This window comes from Myxine glutinosa, chromosome 1 (assembly GCF_964187855.1).
Source record: "Myxine glutinosa chromosome 1, kmMyxGlut1.1, whole genome shotgun sequence".
Classification (NCBI taxonomy): domain Eukaryota; kingdom Metazoa; phylum Chordata; class Myxini; order Myxiniformes; family Myxinidae; genus Myxine; species Myxine glutinosa.
The window spans coordinates 184,999,317-185,016,730 of NC_136261.1; the positions used below are offsets into that span (position 1 = coordinate 184,999,317).

Below are 17,414 nucleotides of genomic sequence, written 5' to 3' on the forward strand. Positions count from 1 at the left end.
CTCGGCCTGGAATCAATCCAGTTGCCCTGTGCTAAACCCTCTGTATGGCGGCTATGTCGTTCCTCAATTAGGGTAACCAAAACTGCACACAATATTCTAGACACGGGGCCTCACTAAGTGTTCAAACATATACAATGCTTCAATTTTAATAAAATAATTGTATTAAAAGTCGCTTTAAAAAATTCCGGAAGATAACGCTACTGAAGTGGCTTACACCAACAGTCCTGTTTCACCCTAATACTGTCCCTTGCACGTGTTATGCCTTCGCGTGCATATATATATATATATATATATATATATATATATATATATATATATATATATACTAGCAGAAGTACCCGGCATTGCCGGGAGGGGAAGAGGAGGGGAGGGGAACGGGGGGGGAGGGGGGAAGGGGAGAGGGGAGGGTGTGGGGGTGCCCGGGGGAAGAAGGGCCCCTCCCCCCTCCCCCTTTCACCTCCCCCTCCCCCTCGCCACCTTCCTCCTACCCCCCCTCCCCCCTCCCCCTCGTTCCCCTCCCCTCCTCTTCCCCCTCCCCTCCTCCTCCCCCTTAACACCAGGGGGGTTGACCCAGCCTGTCATCCTACCGAGGTCGGCAAATTGAGTACCAGTTCACTGGTAATTCCCTGTGCAAGAGGCGCCTAACAGGGTTGGCGGCACGAACCCGGAAGTCGGAACTCATTGTCGTCAAATAAATGTAGCATGTATGTTTCACTCTGTCACATGCCGTTGGTCCCATGTCAATCGGATGAAGTTGAAAAATTAACGTTACGAAGTTTCTCTGGGACGTACTGATTCCGAATAATGAAGTTGAAAAATTATCGTTCCGAAATACGCTAATTATGCTAACAGAAGCGCTGGCGCTGCGAAGCGCTAGAGGGAGCGCTGCGCTCCCTCCCTTCGATTCCCTCCCTCTTCTGCTAGCGCTTCTGCGCTAATACGCTAATTTTAAAACCCGAAGTTTTTTTAAATTTAAGGTGTGCTGTAGTTGCTCTGAGACGTACTGATTCCGAATATGCCTTTGGTTTTTCTCTGCGATGAGTAGTTCTCGAGTTATAAGAGGACAAACAAACAAACATACTTTACTGCTTTATATATATAGATATATATACACATGTGTATATATATATATATATCATGGTTATTGCAAGTATGAGGAAAGCAACTTGTGTTCTACGATGTTCAAGTATATGATGAAATTTAAATGAAGGTTTAAAGGCGTATAAATAAATTAGTTCCTGGTTTTACCAGTTTTACCCAGTCTATTACATCACCCTATCGCGTTCCATTAGTTCTTCGTGTCTGTTGTTTGTGCCCTTTACAACATCCTTAAAAACAGTAAGTTCCTGTTTGGAATGATGTACAATTTTGTTTGACTGCCAGGTAGGCAGGCAGAGTAAAAAAACAAAAACAATTCTCACTCCTTTCTTCTTATTGGGGTTCTCATTGGGACAAATTCAAAGCCAAAGTATGGTAAAACGGCAAACCTGTCTTCTGAGTCATGTTCCGATTTGTGTTTAAAATATAACATTCAATTTAAATAAGTTGTTCCTCGATCATAAAATGATAAGATGGTTGGATATTAACCAATTGCTTAATAAACCCTTCTTTTCACCTCACGTGCGCAGGGTAAATAGGAACAGAACTTCTGTTTATAATGGTATGCTGTATTTTTTTCGATGTGCACCAATTCCAACATTCTTTGAAAGGATATATATATATATATATATATATATATATTGTTACAGACGCGGTTTTGGATGTTAGTTTACCGAGCGGTTTGGTATGACCGCGTCTGCACAGTTTACCCGATTCCACTCGAACGTTGACTAAGTCGCGCTATGCTAAATCAATGAAGGAAAGGACACAACGGCTGGGTTAAATGACATGACACCAGGGGTACAGTTCTCAAGACCTCCGGAGGAGGTTATAATATTTGTATGCAGAACGTTTAGATTACAAGGACAAGAGGTACAGCATAGGAAGGTGGGCACTTAAATACGGTCTTATCTTAGCCCCGACAGACCACAGATAAACGGGACAAGACTGACTCACACAGGGATTGATGGCAAGGAGGGGCAGGTAGTCGATGGCTCAAGGTGCACCTTGGCTCAGGGGCAGAATCGACCCGGTCCGGTCCAGAGATGCGGGAGGTCTCTCTCAGCGCTAGAAGGTGACGTTCTTTCTCCAAGCTGGGGGCGCATCTCACGTCACCTCCGGTAAGTGGCTGCGTATATCCAGCGGGGAGTGACACGCCCTCGGCTCGTTAGCTCCGCCCCAGATGGAATCGGCCCGCCGCTTCTTATTGGGTGCGGGGGGGTTACCGGGCTCCGCCCTTGACGAGGAGCTGACATTCAGCCCCTTCGTGGTAACCCCGTCGGAGCACATGGGCAATGGCGGCTAACCAAGCCGGAGTGAGGACGCCCACTCCCCGCGCCGCGGCCGCGCCGCCCCCGCTGTGGTTGTTGTAGTTGTTGTTGTTCCATGAGATGATGGGAGGATGCGGAGATGAGGTTGTGGGGAGGTATTGGGAGGTCCTAAACTCACTACTGGTGCCATACAATCACATTCTGGTGCAACGAAGAGTCAGAATTAATGGAAACGAGTCCTTAACTGACATAGACTAAGAATAACTAGCAAGATGTCCTATAGTTGTCTACGTGAGATGCGGTGAACCTGGGCACGACATTTAATGGGGGAAAAAGGGGAAGGTCGGTTCTACAGAGTGTTGTTTACAGACAGTGGGACTAGGGAATGGGGGATTGGGGATAGTTGGGGAGTATTGGGGAAATAGGGGAATATTTACAAGCGGATATGGATGGAGGCCAAATCCCATATCCGCAACATTGCACCCTTCTCTACCTCGGGGCGTCCCAACCCGATAAATCTTTACCTACGTTGGTGTGGCACTCAGATGTAGTTCCCTCTACTATTAACTCTACCCTGAGTGCGACAGTTTTACAGATGTTCACAAATGAGTAAATATGTCCCCCTGCGACGTTGCACCCTTCTCCTCACAGAAACACACCCACAGGATAACCGAATCGCGGAAAGAATTCTCAAACTAAACATACAGCCGGTAGGGAGCATTATTTACACAAGACTACACTGATATTTACACTACGATCCAGGACCTGTTTGTGGAGGAACACATGCAGATGTTATGCATAGAGAGAGAGCACGCATGCCAGCATCGATACACCAACCCACGAGTGCTCTGTGGCCTTACGGCCTTTAATAATGTGCAGAGCACCCCTTCCAAGCACCAAAAGCACCACCCCATAATGTACAGTCAGCACCATCCGGTGCACCAATAAAGTGTTCAATAATCACCGGTGGTGTCGCAGCCGGCCGATGTTCTGCCGCTGGTCTTGCCTTCATGTGGTGCACTTGGCCTTCTTGCTTCTTTCAAAAATAAAGAAAGGCGCCAACCGCATCCATTTCTGTATTGTGGCCGTCTGGGGGCCAACTAAAAATGGTTCACCTGTATGGCATAGGTGCCACGTTGGCCCATAGGTCCATCCACGGGTGGTGCTTGCCCGCAAGAGAACTGCGGTCCATGGTGGGCGGCCACAAAAATTGCGGTCCATATGGTGTATCGATCCCGGCAGCAAGCAGCGAAAGTGCAGGCCCACAACTGCGGAGCCAGCACCTCTCTCTCCTCTCTCTCTGCCCCAAAGCCAGATCCTCGGAGGTGGGAGACAAAAGAAGAAGACAAGTGAGTAAGGTGGTAAGGGCGCAAAAGTGCACGCAACATTAGGTAATGCACACTAGGGGCACATGGGAACCAGGTGAGACAGGTACGTTCCTACCGTACGCCCCCCCCCCCCCCCCCACCAGGTAACCTACATTGCCCCTCCCTTACCCCTTACTGTATCCACACAACACAACACTACCCATAAGCATCTACTTTACAAATCAACAACGTCCCTACTGTCTTCCCCGTTCCTCCCATAAACCAAATTCGTCTTCTCTCCCTCCTAACCAATCAAATTTGCCATTTTCAACTCTCATCAAAATTTGCCATCTCCAACTCAACATCATAATTTGCCATCACCAATTCATCATCAGTCCCTCCTAGGGAGGGAGAGATGGAATCACCCCAATGTCTCATCCACGTCGTGATGCGTCTCACCAATCCAACCAGCAATTCTTATTTCCTGCAACACAGAACAAAGAAAGCACAGGTGTGGAGTCATCATCACCACAGGTAAGTGGCTGCGTATGGTGCGACAGGTTCATCAATCCTAACTATTTCCTAAATGACTTTAACAACTTTACATTACCCGGGGTCTTTCTCCTGCCAAACCATTGGCCCTCTTACACTATGGGTTCTAAAAACCAATTCCCATTGACCAAACTGTGGTGCTTTTCAATTTGGGGTCTCACTCCCCCGATTCACCTCCCGGTGCTCTCGCACAATTTCTGGGCCGCGACGTGTAGCTCTCCCAGCCGGTCTACCCACCTGCACACCTCCACCACTGCAGTTGCCTCCGAGCTTACCTGCTCCTTACCCTAACCTAACTACCTGGGGAAGGCCCTCTGGCGCTCTCCCCACTCAGTGCCCTCTCTGGCACTGGGCTACCCGGGTCCGTCCTCCGGATCCTCGGGCCCCACTGACACTAACGGCTCCCAGAGCCCACCTGTGGCTCACCTGGCCGACATCCTCACAGTGGTGGAGTGCCCAACCAACTACACACACTAACAGGCTACACGCCCAGCCATTTCCACAACACTAATGCACCCATCCACAATACCATTCTGCAACTGCACCACAAATGCCAATATCCAACCACAATTTACCTATACCCTCTACCTAACACTTACACTACCCGCCCCGGGTACTCGTGAAAGGGGTCCACTCTTCCCCCATCCACACCTTCGCACCATGCACACCACTCCGTACCACTTACTCCAACTCTCTCCACACCACTCATTCTCTGCTCCATATATTCCACACACCTGTACTTGCACACCTGTGCTCTCACCCCTGGTGCCACCTGCACCCTTATCTCCCCAAGCGCATTCGCGCTGATCCACAACACTCACTACTCATACACTGCTCCACACACCTGTCCAGCTCTCACACAGCATCATCTCATCTAACTACTCCCCTCTGAAACTTGCGCTTCCCAGTCGCCCCTTTAAACTATTGCGCTCCCTCGTCATTATCATCCACACTAATCTACCTGCATCCCCACTACAGGTATCAGTCACTAACTAACCTTAACGTTACCTAATGTCATCTTCTAGGGCCCTATCAATATCCTAACCCACCCGGGCTAGTTTTCACTGCCATAAACCCCATAATCTAGGGCGCATTTGCCCCACATGGGAAGGGTGGCAGGGATGCCACCCTTACCCACTGGGCCCATTGCTCATCAATCCCCCAGTCCTCTGGCACTAATAAGCCCCCCTTATTCAGAGGTACTGGGTCCCGCCTCGGCATCTAAAGCCGAGGCAATCCATGGGGGCGCCTGCTCGCCGGTGTAAGGCCTTATCCGGTCGGCGTGGACGATCCGAGGGAGGGCTCGTGGCCCCATTTTGATCTTAATGACCACGTCACAGATTTGCGACAGGACGACTCCTGGGCCTTGCCAGGGGGAGGTGAGTTTTGGGCACCTTCCCTTCCGCCTCCGGGGATTAAAGAACCAAATCTTCATCCCCGGAGCGTATTGACTCCCCTGGCTCCGGTCGTCGTACCTGCGCTTCATCTTTTCCCCTGCCAGATGGAGTTGGCGGCGGGCGAAGGCATGGACTAGCTCCATGCCTTCCTCTAGGTGACGTGCGTACCCCTCCCTCGGCGGGTTAACCACTGTGTCTGGCACGGGACCGCATAGCAAGTCGGCGGGAGCCCGTAACTCCCGCCCAGGCGCCCATACATAAGCAACGCTGGACTGCATGCGGTGGCCCCGTGCTGGCTGGTTCGGTAGGCCATGAGCAAATAAGGGAGATGTTCGTCCCAGTCATCCTGACGGGTGGCGGTGAACAGTGCCAGTTGTTGGATTAGAGTTCGGTTGAATCTTTCCACCATCCCGTCAGATTGAGGTCTTAAAGGCGTTGTTCTGGTTTTCCGAATTGACAGGAGACTGCACACATCTTTTAGCAATTTGCTCTCAAAATTTCGTCCCTGGTCGGTGTGCAACTCCTGTGGAATCCCATGCCGGCACACAAATCCTTCCACGAAGGCCTGCGCTACCACCCCTGCTTCTTGGTTGGGGAGGGCGTAGGCCTCCGGCCACTTGGTGAAGTAGTCCATCACAACGAGGATGTACTTATTACCTAGGCGGGTGCGGGGTAGTGGGCCTAGGATATCCATGGCCACCCGCTCTAGGGGGGCCCCCACCTGGTGTAATTGAAGGGGGGCCCTCATCCTCCGTGCTGGTCCCTTTTTGGCAGTACAGGCGTCGCATCTCCGACACCAGTCCTGTATGTCGCGCCCCATATTCACCCAATAAAACCTCCGGCGTACCTGCGATGTCGTCTTTGTCCTGCCCAAATGGCCGCCGGGGCGGGTACCATGCACCTGTTGCAATATATCGGTCTTAAATTTATTTGGGACTACCACCAGCCAGGAAGTTTTATCAGAGGGAACCTCCACCCACTTGCGATACAAGATGTTATCCTTCAATTCCAGGGTTTTCCACTGAGCCCAATACGCCTTGGTCTGTGCCCCGAGGGGGGTGACCTCTTCCCCCTTTGGTCTTTGCCCTAATTTGACCCAATTGAACACTGGCCCCAGGACAGGATCCTCCTGCTGGGCCGTGCTCCATGCCAAAGTTCCGAATTCCTCATCTGCGGTTAGTGGCAAAATTGGCCCTCTCACCCGGGTTGCCCGGACAACGAGGGTCGGGTCCGAATCGCCCAATTGTTCCCTCTCCTCGTGTCTCGCACAAAATTTGCAGTTTTCCCCCAGACAAGGACGCCGAGAGAGTGCGTCCGCATTACCATGGGCCTTCCCGGCCCTATGGGCCACATCAAAATCGTACTGCTGCAACTTTTCCAACCACCTTGCAATTTGGCCCTCCGGTTCCTTGAACCGAAGGAGCCATTGCAAGGAGGAATGGTCAGTTCTAACCAAAAATTTCCGCCCATACAAGTACGGGTGGAAATGGTTCATGGCAGCCAGCATAGCCAATAACTCTTTGCGAGTGACGCAATAATTTCGCTCGGGCCTACTTAAGGCCCGACTATAATAACCAATCACTCTCTCCACGCCCTCCTGTGTCTGGGACAAAACTGCGCCCAATCCTTCCTGGCTCGCATCCGTGTCCAGGGTAAATGCCCCGTTACTAGTGGGGTACGCTAGAAGGGGTGCGGATGTTAGACACCCCTTCAATTTTTGGAAGGCCTCGTGGCACTCCCGTGTCCAATTAAATCGCGTCCCCTTCTCCGTAAGCCGGTGGAGGGGACGGGCCAACTCCGCAAATTTCGCCACAAAGCGCCGGTAGTAGGAGCAGAGTCCCAAAAATCCCCGCACCTCTTTGATGGTACGTGGTGCGGGCCACTCCTCTACCGCTTTAATTTTGTCTGGGTCCGTTTTTACCCCCTCGCAACCGATGACGTGGCCTAAATAGGCCACCTCCTTGGCAAACAAGGTGCACTTACTCGGGTTCAGCTTCAACCCTGCCTGTCTGAGGCACCCGAACACCTGGTCCAAATTAGCTACTGCCTGGGGGAACGTTTTGGCATGTACTAGGACGTCATCCAGGTACACCAGGCATGATTGCCATGGCATGCCGCCTAGTACATGTTCCATCAATCTTTCAAAGGTGGCGGGGGCGTAACACAAACCAAACGGCATCACAGTAAACTGATACAGTCCCTTACCTGTGGAAAATGCCGTTTTCTCCTTCCCTGCCCTATCCATCTCCACCTGCCAATACCCACTCTTGAGGTCCAAAGTTGAGAACCAATTTGAGCCCGCAACGGCATCGAGGGTGTCATCAATCCTTGGCAGGGGATATGAGTCCTTGAGTGTCACGTTGTTTAGCTGGCGATAGTCCACGCAGAACCGCGTGGTCCCATCCTTCTTTTTGACCAGCACAACAGGTGACATCCAAGGACTTCCCGAGGGCTCGATCACGCCTGCGTCGAGCATTTTTTCAACCTGCTCGTCAGCTTCCGCCCTCTTGCTCCAAGGGAGCCGTCGGGCGGCCTGACGAATAGGCCGGGCCTCACCGGTGTGGATCTGATGTTTCACCAGGCCCGTACGTCCAATATCCTCGGTGGACAGGGAGAAGAGGTCCAAATGGGACCCAACCAGTTTGTGTAAGGCCTCCCTCTGGGTACCTCCCAACTCTACGCTACTACGATTTACCATCTCGCAAATGGGATCGGGCCAATTCCTACTTCTTATTAAAGGCTCCCCTCGGGGTCGGCTTGGCTGGACGTTCTCGCCCCTCACTGTCGCGACTTCCTCAACTGGGGTGCAGCCAGCTACCCTCGTGCCCCTTACTATAGTGCGTGGTTCCGTACTCATATTTATTACTCGGACGGCCACTACCGGTCCGTCCGTTTTTACAAGGGTGCGGCCCACGATTAAACCCGGTATGGACTGCGCTGCCACCGGTTCGACCAGGCCGCAGGACTCCTGCCATGTTGGGCGAGCTGCCCACCGGGCCGGCACTATCGCCTCGGCCCTTGGGGGAATGGTCACGGGCTCGGAAGCCTCCAGCTCCGCTCTCTCGGCCGTGCTCACTCCCACTAACGGCAGCTCTTCTACTCCCACCTGCAGGATCCCCTGGCACAAGTCGATTTTACAACCGCTATTACCGCTGTGTTCTTCTTTACCTGGTCCCCCAACTCCTTTTGTCCCACTGTCAGTTGTTCTACTCCCAGCGTCAACTCCTCTATACCCCCTTGCAATTTTACAGTCCCCTTTCTCACCTCCTTCTCCATGCGCTCCTTACAGTGCCTCACCTCCTTGCGCACTCCTCCGACCTCCTCACTCGCACCTCTTCTGATCTCTTCTCCCATCACTTGCATCTCCTGCCCAGATGCCACCCTCATCTGCTCCATTTCCTCCCTGTGAGCATCCAGTTTAGTTTCTACCCCCATTCTGACCCCCTCTATCTGCTGCCCCATTTGTTTAACTTCCCTTTCCGCTTGGTCCCTCATGTCCCTCAATTTGCCTTCCATCCTGTTTTCTAACCCCTCTAACCCCTTTTGCATCCCTTCCATTTGATTCTCTTGAGCGGCCATTCTGTTTTCTACCCCCATTAACCCATTTTTCACCTCTTTTATCCCGTTGTCTAACCCCTCAAATTTGTCGTCTAACTTCCCAAATTTCTTGTCTAATCCCTTAAAATTATTGTCTAACCCCTCACCGGTACCCCTCGCTTCGTCCCTCATTACCCCCATTTGGTTTCCCATTACCCCCATTTGGCCCTCTAATCGCTCACTATCAGCCCTCAATTCGTCCCTCATTACCCCCATACTGTTTTTCAAACCTCCAATTTGGTCTCCCATTTGTTCCATAAGGGCCCTCATTTGCAGGAGGAAAAGGTTCGAATCCACCAGCGGCGCTACCGCGGGCGCGGTCGCCGTGGCCATGTGCGAGGCGCCATTTTGTGCGTCTGCTACCCTCACTGCTTCGCTCTCCTCATGTCCCTCATTTTGGTCCTGGATCGACCCTGCCTCACTCTCCTCTACCGGAACCCAGCCGTCTTGGTCTGCCATAGCGCGACTTTCAAAATTCGGGTTTTTTTTTTTTTTTGTAAAACACAATCAAATTTCGCCGTTATAATTTCGAGCGCGTGAAACGCGCTCCGGATCGAATCCCACTTCCCGACACCAAATGTTACTCTAATAGTACAATTGGTGTTCCAAAAGTTGGGCCTAACAAATTTAGTCCCAGGTCCGAATCCCACTCCTGACACCCAAATGTTACAGACGCGGTTTTGGATGTTAGTTTACCGAGCGGTTTGGTATGACCGCGTCTGCACAGTTTACCCGATTCCACTCGAACGTTGACTAAGTCGCGCTATGCTAAATCAATGAAGGAAAGGACACAACGGCTGGGTTAAATGACACGACACCAGGGGTACAGTTCTCAAGACCTCCGGAGGAGGTTATAATATTTGTATGCAGAACGTTTAGATTACAAGGACAAGAGGTACAGCATAGGAAGGTGGGCACTTAAATACGGTCTTATCTTAGCCCTGACAGACCACAGATAAACGGGACAAGACTGACTCACACAGGGATTGATGGCAAGGAGGGGCAGGTAGTCGATGGCTCAAGGTGCACCTTGGCTCAGGGGCAGAATCGACCCGGTCCGGTCCAGAGATGCGGGAGGTCTCTCTCAGCGCTAGAAGGTGACGTTCTTTCTCCAAGCTGGGGGCGCATCTCACGTCACCTCCGGTAAGTGGCTGCGTATATCCAGCGGGGAGTGACACGCCCTCGGCTCGTTAGCTCCGCCCCAGATGGAATCGGCCCGCCGCTTCTTATTGGGTGCGGGGGGGTTACCGGGCTCCGCCCTTGACGAGGAGCTGACAGTCAGCCCCTTCGTGGTAACCCCGTCGGAGCACATGGGCAATGGCGGCTAACCAAGCCGGAGTGAGGACGCCCACTCCCCGCGCCGCGGCCGCGCCGCCCCCGCTGTGGTTGTAGTTGTTGTTGTTCCATGAGATGATGGGAGGATGCGGAGATGAGGTTGTGGGGAGGTATTGGGAGGTCCTAAACTCACTACTGGTGCCATACAATCACATTCTGGTGCAACGAAGAGTCAGAATTAATGGAAACGAGTCCTTAACTGACATAGACTAAGAATAACTAGCAAGATGTCCTATAGTTGTCTACGTGAGATGCGGTGAACCTGGGCACGACATTTAATGGGGGAAAAAGGGGAAGGTCGGTTCTACAGAGTGTTGTTTACAGACAATGGGACTAGGGAATGGGGGATTGGGGATAGTTGGGGAGTATTGGGGAAATAGGGGAATATTTACAAGCGGATATGGATGGAGGCCAAATCCCATATCCGCAACAATATATATACTGTATATATATATATATTGTTGCGGATATGAGGATTGAGTTTTTTTGATTGTGTTGTATTGTATAGTAAATGGTTGTGAATTATTGTTTTAGTCTGAGCCCTCCTTGCTCCAGTGTGTATAAAGGTCAAAGGGCGTTCCGGTAGTTAATTCCATAAAGCATACATTGAAGGACACTATAATATCCCTGTTCAGTAGTTTATTTCCTTATTCTGTGTATTAGGTTAAGGCTTTGTCTCCCATTAAAATGACACTCCATTGCACCAAGTGAAATAAGATAGATTCCCTTCATTCTTCATTCCCATTCCCAAAAAAACCTCCATTTCCCCTTTCGTCATGGCCAAGCCTCAATTTGCCAATTACATCCCCTCCAAAACCACCATTGAACATGTGCTCGGGTCAGGGAAGAAAGGCGTGCCCGCCCGTCGTCATCAAGGGCGGAGCCAGAGGGTCGCGCGACCAACCATGGCCGAGGTGAGCACACCGATGGGCGTGTCCTGAAGGCCGGCGGCTTAATCGCCGGAGGCGCTATAGAGGCGCGCGCAAGGTGTGTGTAGGTTGCGTTGTGGTGGTCAGTGGTTGCGTTGGTTGCGTTGGGTGGTCGATGGTGAGGAGTGGTCGGACCAAGAAAGAGAAAGAGTTGTTGGACCAAGAGAACATAGAGAACATCCAAGGAGATCATCATCCAGGGGAGCACAAAGCCTGTTGTAGTCCTGGCAAAGCACGCGACGTCCACAGCAGCAGCAGCAGCGGCGGCCACAGCAGCAACAACACTCAACAGCCGCTTGGGGCCTGGACGGCGGTTTTGAGCAGGGCCGCAAAGGAACGGCGGCTGCTAAACGCGCCGATCGTGCTGCAGGACCCCTTGGACCGGCCTCCCCCCCCTCCAAGCCATACACCTCCGCCATTCCTATCATCATTCCCCGTGTGTCGTCTTCGTTTGTTCTGTCCTGGGTATTAATTAAGTCTGTTTAGATAAGCTAGCGATTTTCACTGTCTCTAAAATCTTCTGTATATTATTTTATTATCTTTCCTTCTTCCTTGGTTACTTTGAGCATGTAAATAATAGGAATAAATTTAGTAGTATTTCCAACCTTTTTTTCGTCTTCTTCTTCTTCTTCTTCCAATCCGTGTCGCTTTTGTCTTTTCCATATTGAATATCTGTGGCGCGATCCGGCCAACGTTCGGGAATCGGGTTAGTCGGGGTAACTGTTAGGCCGCGGTGCCATCCGCTCGGCAAACCAACATCCTTATCCGCGGGCAGTAACAATATATATATATATATATATATATATATATATATATATATATATATATATATATATATATATATATATATATATATATATATATATATATATAGGCAGATATATATATATATATATATATATAGGCAGATATATAAATATATATATATATAGGCAGATGTATATATATATATATATATATATATATATATATATATATATATACAGTGGAACCTCGACTTACGAGTGCCCCAACTTACGAGTTTTTCGAGATACGAGCCGTCACTCTGGCAGTTTATTGCTTTGAGATGCGAGCCGAGATGCGAGTTACGAGCTTTCGCCACCCGGTCACGTGGTTATCTTGCCGTGCACGTACAGTATCTCTGTCGTAGTATAGCGCTGCATTTTAGATTTCGCATTTCGGTTATTTTGAGTTTACGCCGCCAGGTGGGCTCCGGTCACGTGGTTATCTTGCCGTGCACGTACAGTATCTCTGTCGTATAGCGCTAATGATATATAACGCCGCCGATAATGATATGATAATTTATGATAATCTATGCAGCACGACGTGGTCCTCACGTCACACAAGGCGCCTTTGCCGGCGCAAAACGGCTCTCTCAGGGTCAAACTCGGTATCGTTTTGAGCGCACGGTTCAGACCTTCAAGAAAAAGTTTATTTTGTAAAAATCGAGCCACGCGTTCAAAAGATATGACCGGTTTTGTTCGCCGGCACGTCGGCGCTCGAATCGAATCGAGTTAAAACGAACACTGCCGTTGTCGGGTCCGTCTGAGACAACCACCGGGCCTAGAACGCTGGGACCGGTCTCGTTGGATAGGCCTGGATCAGATCTCGAAACGCTGGAAGCTGCACCTCTCTGTGATAATCTTGTGGACCATGACAAGAGATCGTGCGACACGTGGTTATCATGCCATGCAAGTACAGTATCTCTGCCGTCAACTTGTTCAGAGTGCCGGCGATAGCTCGCCTTCTCTTTGTGGAAAACACGGTGAGATCCTTAACATCCAACAACTAATGGGACGCAAACGGGGCGCCCAGTTTAGCGGTACATACACCCATTGATGAATCACCCTGCCTGTGATTCACCCATGACAGGTTATAGCTGGGTCGGGATTCAAACCCAGGCTGGACAGTTTAGACTTTAGAGTCAAGTGTGCGTACCTCCAGTCCAGGCCATCCTGCCAACTTGTATGCTGCATACAGGTGAAATATAAAGCGCGAGATATTTTTATATATACTGTATATTTAAAAAAAAATTGGTGTGGTTTTTGGCGGGCTGGAACGGATTAATAGCATTTCAATGCATTTCAATGGGGAAATTTGATTTGAGATACGAGCAATTTGACTTACGAGCTCGGTCACGGAACGGATTAAACTCGTAAGTCAAGGTTCCACTGTATATATATATATATATATATATGTGAAGAATCAGCTCTTCGTTTGGTGAAGAAGTCCACAAATAGCCTGAAAAATGACGCAGTTTTTTATTAAAGCCAACTTATACAGATCCGGAGGAGACAGACGTCTACAGCAAGCTACAGCAAGAACATGCCAAGTCAAGCCTTCCTGAAAACGCATTGATTCTCTCACTTATATACGAATACGATTATCAGAAAATCTCCGAGAGAACAAACAAAACTGGGAGAGGTTCCTCCCCGGTGGGCCAAGCCCCCACCGTCATCCGCCCTGTTATTCGGGGGAGTCAGCCCTTCCTTATCATTCGGACCAAATGTTTCTCTGGGCTCCGAGAAAACAGAAATGTAACTCACAAAGAGAAGAGTGTATGCTTAGCCAAACAAACCCATATATTTTATGGGTTTGTGTACATGAGTAATTCAAAGCATGTTTATACAGAGTCATGCGTTGCTGTGATTAAAACAAAATATATATGGTTAACGATAGGTTCATGTCATTCTACTAGCATTACGCAAAAACACGCGCATGTGGGCGTGGTTTTACGACCAGCCTCGAAAAAAGCACACGTATACAATTGTCCAGCATGACCTCATTTTAAACACAAACTGAAGCATGTTTATTAAAATTCAGGCGCCGCTATGATTATATAATTAATGTTTTTCAAGTTTATATCTGCAATTCGAGCACTCCGCTTGAAACTACACATTCCACGCGCGCATGAACGTCCGACATCCAGCGTCCGATATTCAGCAAAGTCGCAATGACCCACAATGCATTTGGGCACACATCCTCCGAGCAACCTCATACAGCACACCCGTGACTCGCGGCTCGCTCGGCTCTTGCCTAAAAACACAATAACTCTACTCTAACTTCCACGGAGCCGCACGGCGGAAACGCAGGTTTGTACCACATTTTAATAAAACGAACATTGCCAGGATTCTCGGATAGACGTTTAATTTCACAACACACATGACAAAAATCCGATTTAAATTCAGAGATCGCCGATCGACCTGGCACAACCATCTTAACGCGATGACGCCACGCCGCCCCCCCCCCCCCCCCCCCCCGTCTTGGCGCGCACCCTCATGCCTCCGCACGAATCTCAACACTCCCTGCACGCCGCTCTATTCGCGTTCCCGGCGGGGTTTACCTCACGTTGGGACATGCAGTCGGCTGTCATAACAGAGAATTGTCAATAAAGAATCTACGACTTGACATATATATATATATATATATATATATATATATATATATATAGGCAGATATATATATATATATATATATATATATATATATATATATATATATATATATATATATATATATATAGATAGATAGATAGATAGATATATATATATATATATATATATATATATATATATATATATATATATATAGATAGATAGATAGATAGATAGATAGATATATATATATATATATATATATATATATATATATATATATATATATATATATATATATAGATAGATAGATAGATAGATATATAGATATATATAGATATATAGATATATATAGATAGATAGATATATATAGATATATATATAGACATATATATATAGATATATAGATATATATATAGATATATATAGATAGATAGATATATATAGATATATATAGATATATATATAGATATATATAGATAGATAGATATATATAGATATATATATAGATATATATAGATATATATATATAGATATATATATATATAGATATATATAGATATATATATATATATATATATAGATATATAGATATATAGATATATAGATATATAGATATATATATATATATATATATATATATATAGATATATATATATATATAGATAGATATATAGATATATAGATATATATACGTATATATATATATATACAGACTTGGCATTTAATATGGAATTTTTTTTTTTTCTTGATGGGTTTACTTTCTTAACTCAGTATATCAATCTGGTGAGTTTCTTTTACACTTTGGTGATTTATTTGTTAAAAGAACCATGTCACTGATTGTCTGTCGCATCAAGAAGTCAACAACAGGATTATATCACAGGTGGCGTGGCAAAATGTACGGACAGGTGGATTTGATGATTGGCTTCACAGTCGGGTATACAAGGGTTGTTGCATTCTGTATTAGTGGAAAACAACTGCTGCACGGCTCCAAAAGTTATTGCCGCTTCCTCTGGAGATGGTCCGTCAACTTGACAATGCTGTTTGTCATGGAGTGGTGGCTTTACGAAATTACGGCATGAAACAGCATGCTATTGCTCGGCAGTATGGCATCACTCAAGGTCAGGTGTCAAAGATCCTGAAACGAAATGCTCAGAGGGGTGTCCCTACTCCAATACCGAGGCCAGGATGTCCCCGCAGAACCACAAGGAGGGATGATCGCCAGCTGCACCGGTTAGTCCGCAATGGTCGTACCAAGTCAGCTAATCGGCTTAGGGCTGAGTGGCAGCAACTGACAAATGTGCCTGTATCCAGAAGGCTAGTCAACCAACGACTGGTTCAAGCAGGCTATCGTGCCAGGCGTCCCCTGAGAAAGCCACGCCTGACCAGACAACACCGCCAGCGCCGATTGCAGTGGGCCAGAGAGCACCGTCAATGGCGGCCAGGACACTGGAATCACGTGATCTTCAGGGACGTGTCTAGATTTCTGGTCTATCGTCAAGATGACCGTGTCCGAGTGCGCAGACAAGTGCATGAAGCCTACAACAAGGATTGTATAGTGCCAAGAGTCCAAGCTGGAGGTGGTGGGGTGACCCTTTGGGCTGCTTTTCATGCAAGGGGCAAAACTGACCTGGTTGTTCTGAATGGAAACGTGAACCAGTTCAAGTCCAGGGCCATTCTGGAAGAAATATTGCTTCCATTTGCTCGTGCAGCCTTTCGAGGAAACTTTGTCTTCCAAGATGACAATGCACGGCCTCATCGTGCTCGCATGATCCAACACTTTCTTGCTGACCGTGGTGTAGAGGATATGGAGTGGCCTGCCATGTCCCCGGATATGAATCCGATAGAGAACTTGTGGGCAGAATTAACGCGTCAAATCGACCACTTGGAGCAGCAGCCGACCTCTGTACGTGAATTGCAGCAGGCTATTGTCACTGCATGGCAAGCGATTCCTGTCCAAACCTTGGCAAATCTCGTGAACAGGATGCCTCAACGTGTACATGCTCTCCTGAATGCTCGTGGGGGTTACACGAAGTACTGAACTGTAATTTTACTGTCCGTAATCCCAGTCGTAATTTCACTTTTGTTTTTGTTAAAAAAAAATTAGCTAATGTGCAAAATAAAGAGATACTTCTGGAAAATGTACAGAAGTTTAACACAGTACTGTCCATGAATTGAGTTCGATATCAGTTTACATCACTTTCAAGGATCAATTTATTTGTTTCGAAATGTCAAATGTGGTTTTTGTTTCTTTTGAAGGTCACATTAACAAAATCTAGAATAATTTCAACATAATTCCAATGAACTTTTGGTTCTAAGACATCTTGAAAAGTAAGTTCACCCCCACAAAAAAAATATTCCATATTAAATGCCAAGTCTGTATATTCGAGCTGAATTCCTTGCTCAACATCATTTTAAGAGAGCTTTGCTTGGTCTGTTTTTCAAAACTTTGGAAAAGCAGTTGCTCTGTTCAAATTCTTTGTAGGTTTTGTATGAATGTAAACTTGAACGTGATGCTCTTAAACGTTATTTTAAAAAATTTTTTTTAAAGATT

At 47.9% G+C, this 17,414-nt stretch overlaps 1 protein-coding gene across 2 annotated transcripts in view; it reads left to right on the forward strand.

Annotated features, from left to right (window-relative positions):
- Window positions 1–17,414, forward strand: part of LOC137432991 (protein Daple-like) — a 115,216-nt gene that overhangs the window by 39,275 nt on the left and 58,527 nt on the right. The window lies entirely within an intron of this gene.